General features: G+C 33.8%; 3 long non-coding RNA genes across 6 annotated transcripts; all 3 read right to left on the bottom strand.

The window, feature by feature from the left end:
* Nucleotides 1-1801: 1801 nt before the first annotated feature.
* LOC113275762 lies at nucleotides 1802-3443 on the bottom strand. Its single transcript, XR_003323749.1, has 4 exons — nucleotides 3403-3443; nucleotides 3264-3316; nucleotides 3013-3107; nucleotides 1802-2161 (listed from the first exon to the last, which is right to left on the bottom strand). It is a non-coding gene; the product is annotated as an uncharacterized LOC113275762 (long non-coding RNA).
* A 115-nt stretch (nucleotides 3444-3558) lies between these two features.
* Nucleotides 3559-4309, bottom strand: LOC113275763. Of its 2 annotated transcripts, none has more exons than XR_003323750.1 (4): nucleotides 4251-4309; nucleotides 4006-4165; nucleotides 3726-3785; nucleotides 3559-3625 (listed from the first exon to the last, which is right to left on the bottom strand). It is a non-coding gene; the product is annotated as an uncharacterized LOC113275763 (long non-coding RNA). The 2 variants fall into 2 exon arrangements; XR_003323751.1 differs by having other exon boundaries at nucleotides 4006-4168; nucleotides 4251-4296.
* A 194-nt stretch (nucleotides 4310-4503) lies between these two features.
* Nucleotides 4504-5563, bottom strand: LOC113275764. Of its 3 annotated transcripts, none has more exons than XR_003323752.1 (4): nucleotides 5428-5563; nucleotides 5152-5217; nucleotides 4834-4997; nucleotides 4504-4538 (listed from the first exon to the last, which is right to left on the bottom strand). It is a non-coding gene; the product is annotated as an uncharacterized LOC113275764 (long non-coding RNA). The 3 variants fall into 3 exon arrangements; XR_003323753.1 differs by having other exon boundaries at nucleotides 4834-5018; XR_003323754.1 differs by having other exon boundaries at nucleotides 5391-5563.
* Between the last annotated feature and the right edge of the window lie 9036 nt (nucleotides 5564-14599).

Here is a 14599-nt window from a genome sequence, read left to right on the forward strand (position 1 = left end):
GAGCAAATGTGGCTTAGCAACAAAAATCAACTTTTACTTCTATGAGTGAAGACATGAATTTTTCTGGTCCTTCAACATCTGAAGCTCCACAGTGACTTGTTGATTCTGGTGCAACTGCAATGACTGGGGATGAAAGACTTTGAAGAATAGTTCTGGTTATAGAGGAAAGGATATGGTGCAAGTAGACAATGGTAAGTCTCCTGTTATGACTTCAAATGAAACTTCTACAATTCAAACACCTAAAACTAGTTTTAGGCTCAACATTGTTTTATTAGTTCCATATATGAAGCATAACATAGTGTCAATATCTAAGTTTACAAGAGATAATTCCTACTATTTTATACTTGATCTGTACGGTTATGAGATTAGGGATTTATTTACACATGTCTTGCTTCCTGATGGAATTGTAGTTAATAATTTGTATCCTATTCACGATAACTTTATATTATTTAAATCTGCCTTTTCATTTTCTGCAATTTTATCTGCTCCTTCTCATATATGGCATGATATAGTAGCACATCCATCCAGTCATATTGTTCAAAAATGCATTTGATAAAACAAATAGTTTTAACAACTCCTCATTCTTCAACTTTATGTCATCCATTCCAGCTTTCCAAAAGAAAGAAATTGCATTTTCAGTTGTCTTATTCTCATTAAAAGAAACCATTATCACTTATCCACTGTGATGTATGGTGGCTTACTTTCTAGTCCTTGATTGGTTATATGTACTATATTCTTTCTATAGATGATTATAGTAGGTTTTATCGGATTTATCCAATGGAACTTAAATCTGATGTTGTTCAATGTTTTATACATTTTAAGAATCATACTGAAAATCAGTTTTCATCAAAAAATTGCATGTTTTTAAGTTGATGGTGTTGTTGAATTAGTAAAAGGTTCATTCAAAATTCTTCTTGAGAAAAGTGGTATTCTTGTCAGAATTTCATGTCCTAAAACCCCATAAAGGTCTTGCCGAGAGGAAGCATAGACACATTACTAAAATGAGTAATACTCTTCTGTTTAATGTTTTTCCCACAAAGAAATATTATATGATTCCTGTTAGAGCATAGCTCGGTTGAACCCACCAAGCGTTGGTATGTCAAGTTTGGTTGTTATACATTAGTGAATCAAAACTCATTTAAGGAGTCGCTTGATTATATACTAGAGTCAACTTCGTATAGGTTAGCTTGAAAGTGTTAGGATATGAGACTTACAAGTATTACATGAATACTTGAAGAACACTACACCAAATCCAGGATTTTGTCACAGGACATATCTGTTACTGATTTCATTTGTAACACTTATAGACCGTAGGTAAAATGCTGTTATAAATAATTGTTGCAATATGTTGCAACGCTTTTTTCTGTGACAATTATTAATTAAAGTCACATCTTATAGACGTTAAAAATTAAACAATAACGACTGAAATAATTTTATGGTTGCGACACGTGACTTACTGCAACAACTAATACAACGGTTTTAATTGTTACTTAATAATTACAACAATTATGTTGTAGACACGTGTCCCTTGCTGTCACATATATAACAATAGATATAAGTGTGAATAATTAGTTTGCAACGATTGGACGTAGGACACGTGTAACATTTGGTCACGGTTATAGTAACACATATACGAGTTACTAAGTTTACCCACAATTACTTAAAGGACACGTGTCTTTGTTGTCATGATTACTGTAACGTCAAAACTGTTACTTTAAGTTGTAACAAAACAGTGATGCTGACAGGTGTTTCTTTTTGTAACAATTTCAAAAATAACTGTGACAATTTTTAAAATAACAAATAAAAAAATATGGATAGCCCGGGTCACTATGGTGGACCTGGGCTTCCAGTTTAAAGGCCTGCAATACAATTAAATGGGCTTCCAGTAATACAATTAAAACTGACACACAGACCTGCACTTTCTTCTTTTTCATATACACTCCGATTCTCAATCTACAAATCATCCACATTATACTGTGATCCATGTATTCATTACAGAAACCCAAGTACAAAAATTTAACCGTAAATAATCTAAAGCCATCAACACTGTGAGCTGCGAACAAATAAAACCAAGCTTAACTTCTCAATAATACCATATGATGAGCTTAGACAAAGTTACCAGTTCATGTAATTCCGGCGTTTGGCATTCAATACGCAAGACCTGTCCAACAATAAAAATGAACACGTCAATGACAGAAGTTCCAAGTTTCATTGATCAAGAGAGGAGTAAAGATAAAAACAGGTTAAAGAAAAAACTAAAATTGTTTATTGATTTCTCTTCATAAACTCCAAACTACAACTTAGCTATTTTTAAATCAAAACATAGACTGTAGTGGGCATTCCACTTCACATGACTACTACTTCCTATAGTGTAAGTAAACAGACTCAACATGAATACCTACAGTTCAGCACGTCCTATACAGGTTACTTAACGAGGACAATGATGATATATGACCAGCTGCGGCCTTCCATGAAGCTGCAGTCGGTAAAGGTTTATCAGGTGTACCATGTAACACTTGAGGAACTGTCGAACTGGGTGACAGGAACATGGACAAGAAGAAAAATAAGCAGCTGGGTATTTGCAGTAACAGGGGTCAAAAGGAAATTCAGATTGACAAGAGACATGAGTTGGCCGAATTATGACCCCAAAAGAAGCATACCGGGTTTTAAGTCATAATTTCCACAGGATACACCGAGGGAAAAGGAAGCAAGAAAAACACAATAAACAGTATAAAGAAGAAATGAAGTTAAAGAAGCTCAGGTTCGGCTGAAAACACCATATATTGTACTCAGGGGGAATGTTAAACCAGGGCAGACAAGTGATCCTGTAATTGGCTTTGCTACTGCCACAGGCCTTCGTGATGCTGGCTTAACACCACCTATACTAGGAAAAAACATGGTTGCTCAAATGTGCAAGTGATTCTACTAGCATGGCCCCTCAGAAAAAGCCTAAGGTTTGATTCTAATTTTTGTTATAATTTAGTGAGATAACTCAAAAGAATGTATACGTACCCTGCTGATATCAGTAAATTATTTAAATATATATTTGTTGCCCATGCATCATCATGTTCATATCCAAATTCAGTCACTAGAAGAGATCTATCCACCTGGACAGAATAACCAAATTCACATTGCAATTATTATGACAAACCCAAACTTTCTTTGCATATACTATAATATGCAACAAACTTAGATTAAATAAAGAACAAGACAGAATTGATGCGTAAGTTACTGATAAAATTATCTAAGCAACCAGTACTCACCCGATCAGTTTCGCTAACATGGCTTGTCTGTCCATTACAGAAGGCCTCGCCACCTGAAAAACCAATTGCCCACATAAATAGTTAACAAAGACATAATAAACAAAACAAGACTGCAATAAGTAATCAGTAACATCCATACCGGCTGATGCAGAAAATGTACGGGTATTCTAACACATAGGACCTCCAACAAAATTCAACCTGGACATGAAGTTGAGATGCGCATAAAGACAACACAACCAGCAGCTAACCTCCAGGTACAAGAGTACCACCGCCAACACAGACACACACAATAACCAGCCAGCCAACCACTCCAGCATTAACACATTCCCCTCCACCACTTCTTTCTCACCATAATCAGACCCCTACAATAAAATCAGAAAACGGAAATTACACATCCAGCAGTTCATTCATAGGACTAAAGAAAACACCACAACAAAAACCTAACTAAAAAAATTCCCAAACCTGTTTTGAATCCAAATCACATTCAGCAGTTAAATTTTGAAGCGCTTCCATATCAGTACTCTGCATAAAACAAACAACATTATCAAAACCAGAAAATCAAAACAAGAAAAATACATAAAACAAGTACTAAATTGAGAACCAAAGGATTTACAAATTTGAACAAATATTAAGGGCTTTTCTCAGTAGTAAGAGCTGTGTAATCTAGGGTTTGAGGAGCAATAAGATCAAAGGGAAAGTGAGATCAAGGGTACAGTACAAAGAGAGAGCGAGAGAGCAATACCAATACACTATGAATGAACTGGAAATTCAGCTGCATATCTTCCAGAATCTCGGATGCCAACGATCACTTCAGGTTTGGATTCCTTACCAGTTGATTATACTGTGGAATAACATTGACTTCGAGGAACGCCCATGAATGAGTAGTATGGAGTTTATTAATCCTACTTTTAAAAGCAAAAGTAAAGGATTAGTAGCTAAAATTAGTCTGCTTTAGGTATATATAAATTGAGTACAAATAGAGCTTACCCCGCATTCCAGTTTGAGGATCAGCGACAGGATTTGGTAGAAGCCCGGCTGCGTTGTTGGAGTTTTCACCCATACTCATCTACAACAAATGAGAAAAATAAACAAGAAGTTTAACTTACACCAACCAGGTATTATAAGATTATGCAGCTACCCATATCATAAATACTTCTAAAGAAAAAAATTGTCACGACACTCTTTTACCGATAGGACTTGCATCAGTATACTCCATGGCAAACCTGACTGTTTCATTCATGAGGTTCGTCTCCTTGACAGAACCTTCACCTTGCCCTGTATCAGTTTGCACAATGACATTTCAATAGAAAACATAAGTGTTATACAAAATAACAAACATCACATAAGCAAAGCCATATTCATGCTAAGAACTACTGCATTTCACTTATAATTGTTATCTGTAATTCATTCTTACATGCTCAGAACCCAAAACATATGCAAAGCTTTTTTCTCTCCTAGTGATATAAGAAACAAACCCAAATTTTTAGACAACAGATCAAACCCCTAATTTGAAATATCTGAATATCAACATAATAATTCTAAAACCCTAATTTGAAATAGCAGAACAAACCTAATTAAAAAGTTGGAAACGAAAAGTTAGATCAACATCACGTCTTCTTAGATCTTCCATCAGTCTCCTCATTCATCCCCCCTTTTGTCCATATTTGTCCATATTTGGAATACACAGAGCAAAAAATTCATATTTGTCCACACATGAGTGACTCACTGACAAATCTGACATCAATCAAAGACAACCTAATATTCAATTCATTAGTTTGCTATAAACTGATCAATAAAGCTAACCTGGAATGGAAACTGAGGCCATGGTTCAGATACAAAGATTAGAAGTTCAAAAGAAGAAAGAATTATAGAGAACCCGGAGATAAACCTAGACAGTAGTTCAATTGAAATCTGCAATCCCAACGAAGCCATTTAAAATCGACTGCAATTAGACCTGAAATAGCTACTACCAAGTTAAAAAAGATCATTCAACAATAGGGAATTACGAGTTACTAATAACAAAATTAGGGAACTAGGGTTTCTCCGTAAACAAAAGACCATTCAAAATTAAGGAAGTAAACCATTCAAAATTAGGGAACTAGGGTTCCTGTGCATAAATGAGCTTACCAAATTCATATATGTATTAGGGATAAAAGAATTATACCTTTATCCAAACTGTTAGATTGAAGCAGTTGATTTTGATTTCCTGTTTTGCCTCGATTGAACTTCTGAATCATCACTTCAAACCCTAACTATCAATTTTATTTTCAATCACCATCATCTATTCTTAGAACCCTAAATTTCCTCCTCGATCTCACTTCTTTCTCCAATTTTAGCTCAACATATCGATTTATAATGCTCAAATCACCAAACCCAATCTCTAATTTCTTCTTGTTTATCACTAAATTGAAACTTCAATAAAATTCAAAACCCTAACTTTTCAAATTAAACTCCCCATCTCTACGTCTTCTCGAAGCCTGTTCCTCTATCAGCATCACCTACACGAACTAATTCCTAATCTCGATTATAAGGGTGAGGAATTGGAAGAAAAAACAAAAGAAAGAGTAAAGCTTCGGTGGTGGAAGTCTGGAAGATGAGGAATCGAGGCTGTGTTCAATCGAACGAAGAGATAGTTGAGATGATATGAAAAACTATCCGTCTCTTCAATTTCCTGTGTTCAATCGAACGAAAATGAAGGTGGAGGCGTTATAAGTTAGGGTTTTTTCAGCGGAAGGGAAAAGGTGGAGGCGTTTAGAGAGAAAGAGATGAGCGGAAGGGAAGAGAAGTGTGAGAGAAAATTTTCGTTTTTATATAAATAAATGTGGACGTTGATTAGATAGTCATACGGATTCTTGAAAATCTTTGGACGGTAATGATTTGATTTAAGACATTCATACGGATCAAACAAATGTGTTTTCTTTGTGTTTTGTGCTTTCTTCGTGCTTTCGGATTGAATTTCAACTAGTCACATAGGTCATGAAGTAATTTTGACTAGTTATATATCATGAAGTACCTTTAGTTCATAATGGTAGACTCAGTTTAGTAGGATACCTCATCGAAATCGATAAATATGAAGCTCATTGTCGATTTGAACTTCAAATATGGTATAACGACATACAAATTATGAACCAAGAAGCTCCGGTGGGTTCTGACTTCACAATTATCAGGATACATCCTCAAAATCGACAAATATGAAGTTCAGTGTTGATTCAAACTTCAAATGTGGTATAATGACATACAAACTATGAACCAAGAAGTTCCGGGATGGTTCTAACTACAAACTTAGCAGGATACATCATTGAAATCAATAAATATGAAGCAATGTCGATTCGAACATCAAATTGGATATAATGACTTACAAACTATGAACCAAAAGCTCTGAGAGGGTTCTGACTTCAAACTTAGCATGATACATCATCAAAATCGATAAATATGAAGCTCGATGTCGATTCGAACTTCAAATTCAGTATAATGGCAAACAATCTATGAATCATGAAGCTCCGAGAGGGTTTTGACTTCAAACTTAGCATGATACGTCATCAAATCGCTAAATATGAAGCTCGATATCGATTGAACTTAAAATGCAGTATAATGTGATACAATCTATGAACCACGAAGCTCTAAGAGGGTTTTAACTTCAAACTTAGCATGATACATCATCAAAATCGATGAATATGAAGCTCAGTGTCGATTCGAACTTCAAATTCGGTCTAACGACTTACAAACTGAGTTCGACTTACAAACTGAATATGAATATGGACAGATTGAGTTCGATTTCAAGAGATTTCGATGATTTCAAAGAATAAAATGGGAAGGAGAAGAAAAAGGTATCAGGAAAATAAAAAGTGAGAGGGTGAGACTTGAGAGGCGAAGGAAAAATAGAAAGAGATTAGGTTTGAGTAATTTTCTCTCTCTTCTAAGCTTATGTATGAAAACCTAATAGTTTTCTCGACTAACTAATCAACGAGATAAAGGGACACAATATCTTGTTTGTGTTTTCCCCACATATACCTTAGCTCGATTTTAGTGTGATAGAGATGTACTATCAGTACATATGATCCCAATTCAATTGGTCCACAAATATTTGATGGTCAGCTTCTTGCAATGTGTCAAAAATAAATTTATTCGGTTCCCATGGTTTAATAATATAGGTGGTGCAGTTTATTATGTTAGACCTTGGTTTCTATTTAGTTAGTCCGGAAAAGATTAGTAGAGTTAGACCTTAGTTTCTATTTAGCTTTCTATTTAGCTATTTCCGATAAGGGCAGTCTCTTTGCAGTGAAGTTGTGCTGCAGTTTTCTGAACTTGCCTACAATCTTAGTTTAAGCCTGCAAACTGTTGTAAGGTAGTGCAGTACTCAGTTTTATGAACTGATGTACATGCTGTAGACTGTGAGATTTTAGGCTATGAAGCTTGTAGTGAGAAACTCAGTCTCAGACTTGCTGTGAGTTTTATGAACTGATGTACATGCTGTAGACTGTGAGTTTTAGACAAATTTTGCTCCCACTTCCCGCTTTCACCCATTCACAGTAAAACACAACCTCAGTAAATTGACCATAGTCCAACTCAAATATTTGATTAACAACCCCATACCACTTGGTCAATACATTTTTGGGATTTTTATCGCCTTTCTTGCTCCTAAATGTGGTGTTTGCTGTCATGCAAACACCACTGTCTTGACTAACAACTATTTCTTCATGATACTTGGGAGAGAAAACAAACCATTCACACGGTACATAACAAACTCTTTCGCATCAACAGGACCTCTTACATATCGCCACAACAATGTATCCGTTTTATTTTCTTTTATCAGCTACGCAATAAAATAAAACACCACTACCATTAATAGCAAACCAACATACATTTTGCAAACACTGTCAGTATAAAGTAGACATTTTTCAAACAACTGGCATGAGAGCGCAGGAGTCGACACAAGTACTAAATGTTTCAAACCCGCTACACAGCTGGTCATATGAATATTACATTGTCCTCAATGTAATTGAGTCGTAGAAATCAAGGTGGGAAATTATAAATTGCAAAAAAAAATAAACAAATAAAAATAAAAGATAGAGAAAAGGGAACAAATCTGATGGGTTGACTCCCACGAAGCGAAATGTATTGTTTCCCTGCTTTCAATAACACATAATCTCAAAAAAAAATGAGGTTGATACCCCAAAGTAAGCTGCCAATCATATATATAGAGTCTTAAAAGTTGGGGATCAACCCAACCAATCCGGTTGCCAGTTCAACCCTATGAAATGAAGTTGTAAAATATCAGAATTTTCAAACTCAGTTTGCCAGATTACTAGAGATAGACCCGAGGTTCTCATTCTGGTGAACTGAAGTTGTGAAATATCAGAATTTACAAACTCAATTTGCCAGATTACTAGAGATTGACCCGAGGTTCTCATTCTGGTGAACTGAAGTTGTGAAATATCATAATTTACAAACTCAATTTGCCATATTACTAAAGACTGACCCGAGATTCTCATTCCGGTGAACTGAAGTCGCGAAATATCAGAATTTACGAACTCAGTTTGCCAGATTACTAGAGATTGACCCGAGGTTCTCATTCCGGTGAACTGAAGTTGTGAAATATCAGAATTTACAAAATCAGTTTGCCAGATTACTAGAGATTGACCCGAGGTTCTCATTCCGGTGAACTGAAGTTGTGAAATACCAGAATTTACAAACTCAGTTTGCCAGATTACTCGAGATAGAGTCGTGGTTTTCATTCCGGTATACTGAAGTCGTGAAATATCAGAATTTACAAACTCAGTTTGCCAGATTACTCGAGATAGAGTCGTGGTTCTTATTCCGGTGAACTGAAGTTGTGAAATATCAGAATTTACAAACTCAGTTTGCCAGATTACTAGAGATTGACCTGAGGTTCTCATTCCGGTGAACTGAAGTTGTGAAATATCAGAATTTACAAACTCAGTTTGCCAAATTACTCGAGATAGAGCCGTGGTTCTCATTCCGGTTAACTGAAGTTGTGAAATGTCAGAATTTACAAACTCAGTTTGCAGATTACTATATGAAACGATAAAATTACCCTTGCCGAAATAAATGTAGCAAGTATTGTGGAGACTGTGAAAATAACCGGACCACCGTTACTTGAACAAGTGCAGCGAATTCAAGAGATCGTGAAAATGACCAAACTACCCTTATTAGAATAAATATACTATTTAAGGAATGTGAAAATGACCAAACTACCCTTATCCCAGAATCTAAGAAATGTAAAAATGACCATATTACCCTTACTAGGAATTAGTGCAATAAATATCATGGAGACAGTTAAAATGACCATACTACCCTTATCAGAAATAAGTAAAGTAAATATTACAGATTGTGAAAATGACCATATTACCCTTACTAGAAATAAGTCAATAAATATCATAAAGACAGTGAAAATGACCAAACTACCCTTATCAAAAATAAGTAAAGTAAATATTATAGACTGTGAAAATGACTATTCTACCCTTACTGGAAGTAAGTGCTATAAATATTATGGAGATTGTCAAAATGACCAAACTACCCTTATTGGAAACAGGTGCAATAAATATCACACACACGGTGAAAATGACTATACTACCCTTACTAGAAATTAATGAAATAAATATCATGGATACTGTGAAAATGACCAGACTACCCTTATCAAAAATAAGTAAAGAAAATATTACAGACTGTGAAAATGATTATTTTACCCTTACTGGAAATAAGTGCAACTAATATTATGGAGACTGTCAAAATGACCAGACTATCCTTATCAGAAATAAGCAAAGTGAATATTACAGACAATGAAAATGACCATACTCCACTTATTGGAAATAAGTGCAATAAATATTATGAAGATGTGAAAATGACCAGACTACCCTTATCGGATATGAGTAAGTAAATATTACAGTCTGCTAAAATGACCATTTTACCCTTAGGGGAAATATGTGCAATAAATGTTATGGAGACTGTCAAAATGACCAAACTACGCTTATTGGAAATAAATGCAATAAATATCACACAGACGGTGAAAATGACCCTACTACCCATACTGGAAATTAGTGAAATAAATCTTATGGAGACCGTGAAAATGACCAGACTACCCTTATTGGAAATAAGTAAAATGAATATTATAGCCAGTAAAATGACCATATTACCCTTACTGGAAATAAGTGCAATAAATATTAAATATTATTGAAACTGTGAAAATGACCAGATCACCCTTTTCGGTTATGAATAAAGTAAATATTACATTCTGTGACTCTGTGAAAATGACCATTTTATCCTTAGGGGAAATAAGTACAATAAATGTTATGGAGACTGTGAAAATGACCAGACTACACTTATCAGAAATAAGTATAGTAAATATCACTGACAGTGAAAATGACCAAATTACCCTTATTAGAAATTAGTGCAATAAATATCATGGTGACAAAGAAAATGACCATACTACCCATATCGGAAATAATCTAAGTAAATATTATAGACTGTGAAAGTGACCATTTTGCCCTTACCGGAAAATGACCATTTTACCCTTACGACCGTAAGGGTAAAATGGTCATTTTCACATCTCCGTAATATTTACCGCACCTATTTCCAATAAGCGTAATATGGTCATTTTCACAATCTGTAATATTTACTTTACTTATTTACGATAAGGATAGTCTAGTCATTTTCACGGTCTCCATAATATTTATTGCACTAATTTCTATCAAGGGTAATATGTTCATTTTCACAGTTTGTAATATTTAGTTTACTTATTTCCGATAAGGGTAGTCTGGTCATTTTCACAGTCTCCATAACATTTATTGCACTTATTTTCACTAAGGTAAAATGGTCATTTTCACATACTACAATATTTACTTTACTTATTTTTCATAAGGGAAGTTCAGTCATTTTTATAGTCTCCATGATATTTGTTGCGATAATTTCTAGTAAGGGTAATATGGTCATTTTCACAGTCTCAAATATTAACTTTACTTATTTTTAATAAGGGTAGTCTGGTCATTTTCACAGTATTGCACTAATTTCCATTAAGGGTAATATGGTCATTTTCACAGTTTGTAATATTTACTCAACTTATTTCCGATAACGATAGTCTGGTCATTTTCACAGTCTCCATAATATTTATTGCACTAATTTCCATTAAGGGTAATATGGTTATTTTCATAGTTTGTAATATTTACTTTACTTATTTCCGATAAGGGTAGTTTGGTCATTTTCACAGTCTCCATAACATTTATTAACCTTATTTCCAGTAAGGGTAAAATGGTCATTTCCAAAGACTATAATATTTACTTGACTTATTTTTGATAAGGGCAGTTTGGTCATTTTATAGTCTCCATGACGTTTATTGGTTTCTAATAAGGGTAATATGGTCATTTTAACAGTCTGTAATATTTACTTTACTTATTTCCAATAAGGGTAGTCTGGTCATTTTCACAGTCTCCATAATATTTATTGCATATGTTTCCAATAAGGGTAAAGTGGTTATTTTCATAGTCTGTAATATTTACTTTACTAATTTTTGATAAGGGTAGTTTGGTAATTTTCTTTGTCTCCATGATATTTATTGCACTTATTTCCAGTAAGGATACTATGGTCATTTTTAGTCTGTAATATTTACTTTACTTATTTTTGATAAGTGTAGTTTGGTCATTTTCATAGTCTGCATGATATTTATTGCATTTATTTCCAGTAAGGGTAATACGGTCATTTTTACAATCTGTAATATGTACTTTACTTATTCTTGATAAGGGTAGTCAGGTCATTTTCATAATCTCCAGAATATTTATTACACTTATTTCCAGTAAGGGTAAAATAGTCATTTTCATAGTATGTAATATTTACTTTACTTATTTCTGATAAGGGTAGTTTGGTCATTTTCATAGTCTCCATGATATTTACTGCGCTTATTTCTAGTAAGGGTAATATGGTCATTTTTATAGTGTCCATGATATTTATTGCACTTATTTCTAGTAAGGGTAATATGGTCATTGTCATAGTAAGGGTAATATGGTAGTTTTCAAAATGTGTGATATTTCCTTTACTTATTTCCAATAAGGGTAGTCTGGTCATTTTCACAGTCTCCATAATATTTATTGCACTTATTTCCAATAAGGGTAAAATGGTCATTTTCACAGTCTGTAATATTTTCTTTACTTATTTCTTATAAGGGTTGTATGGTTGTTTTCACAGTCTGTAATAATTACTTTACTTATTTCCGATAAGGTTAGTCTGGTCATTTTCACAGTTTCCTTAATATTTATTGCACTAATTTCCGTTAAGGGTAATATGATCATTTTCACAGTCTGTAATATTTACTTCACTTATTGCTGATAAGGGTAGTCTGGTCATTTTCACAGTCTGCATAATATTTTGTTGCACTTTTTTCCATTAAGGGTAGTATGGTCATTTTAATAGTCTGTAATATTTACTTTACTTATTTCCGATAAGGGTAGTCTGGTCATTTTCACAATCTTCGGAATTTTTATTGCACTTATTACGATAAGGGTAGTCTGGTAATTTTCACCGTCTTCGGAAGAAGCAGATATGTCAAAGTCAAATTTCTATAAAGTCATGACTTGTTGACTTGGTCTTGATCCTGTTTTCTAATAAGAAAATTAAAGAAAAAAAAGAAAAATGTATTTTGATTTATAGAAATGAAATATAATTGTTAGTTTGTACAAATGTTGGAAAATTAGTGACAAGTAAAATTCAAAGTGTTATAATTTTGGGGTTGTTTTAGATGTGTTGAAATATTTGGGTGGAATCATCACTTTGAATTATAATTGTGATTGTCTGTAAAATTGTCAACAAATATTATTGTGACTAATAAAAGAATTTAATATTCCTAATTATTATCACGAATACAAAATTTAATAACAGTTATAACTGTTGCAGGACTTATCACAGGTGTATCTGTGACTGAAAAATAAACTGTGACAGGTTGCACTGTTACAAAATCCTGATTTTGGTGTAGTGGAATGTGAAGAAGTATGGAGCTACAACGACAACACCATCCTTCCTCTTGAGGTTAGTAATATTTGACTTGAACTGTTTCATTCCCTAACGTATCTTTCAAGTCGTGCATTTTGAAAACATAACTGCGAAGCTGTGTATGATACTCTAGTTAGACATAGTATTAAGGAATACAATACGAGGTTTATTGATTAACCATTAAACTTTGTATATAAGACATCGACATGATCATATGAATGCTATTGTGATTATCTATGGGTATGAGTGAAGATTTCATCCTAGAAAATAATGTTTTACATTCGTTTAAAGGAAGTAAGTTCATAAACTCGTTTTGTGAATCGAAAGGGAAATCACTAGGCTTATTGGTATTGTTATTCATTGAAAATCTATTTTGAATTACCAATATGTGTGTTTATTATAACCGCCCATAAAATTGTTTATGTATCTTGGTAAAACTATTCACAAGGCCTGACTTATGTATTGGTATGACTTTTATTAGTGAAACCGATCTTAAGTAATCACTCAAGATGGTATGATCGATGCCTTGTAAATAACAACTTTTATCTAGTCATTGGAGAACCGATCCTAATAAAAGGTGCAACAAATTTACAAGAGGGAATCGATCCTTGATCAAAGAGGTACAACACATTTTTTGTAGATGGGGGAACCGATCCTATGAACATGTGCAACAAGTTTGTAGTTTTGGGGGAATCGATCTTATGGACTTGTGCAACCGAATACAAGTAGTTATCATAAGTTGTGGGGAACCGATCCTAGTACCTAGTCAACCGAATTTTGGTAACTAGCGCGACTATGCACAATACTCACATGGAGGTAGAACCGAACTTGTTTGGTAGAATCGTGAAACCCATAATTGGTGATTTAATAGGAAAATCAATCACATAGTTCTTGGAATTCAGACAAACCAATTCTAAACTTGTTTGGAAGTGTGGAAAATCGTTTCCAAGATTGTAAGTATGAAAAAGGACTTGCAAAGTAAAGATGTCGACATACTTTGAACATGTGCAGTAACTCTTATCATTAATTTTTCAAAGATATTTCTTAATAGCTAAAGGAGAATCCCAGGATCAAAATAAATTCAGAATCTTTTAATTAAGGTTTCTTAGTTTTTGTATGCTATTTAATTTCCAGCAATTAAATGCATATCTTTAGAAAATAATAATTAGTAATATACATTTAATGATTATAGATTTTTCTATTGGGATTTCGGTCAATATTTGGACAGTGCATTTCCAGGAGTTATGAAAACCGATTTTGTGTTTATTGCATATATTTGAGAATATTCGGTTTTGGAAATTCCTTGGTGTCCAAACTTCTTTGTCTATAAATATTTAAGT

The sequence above is a fragment of the Papaver somniferum genome, chromosome 4, assembly GCF_003573695.1.
Source record: "Papaver somniferum cultivar HN1 chromosome 4, ASM357369v1, whole genome shotgun sequence".
Lineage (NCBI taxonomy): Eukaryota > Viridiplantae > Streptophyta > Magnoliopsida > Ranunculales > Papaveraceae > Papaver > Papaver somniferum.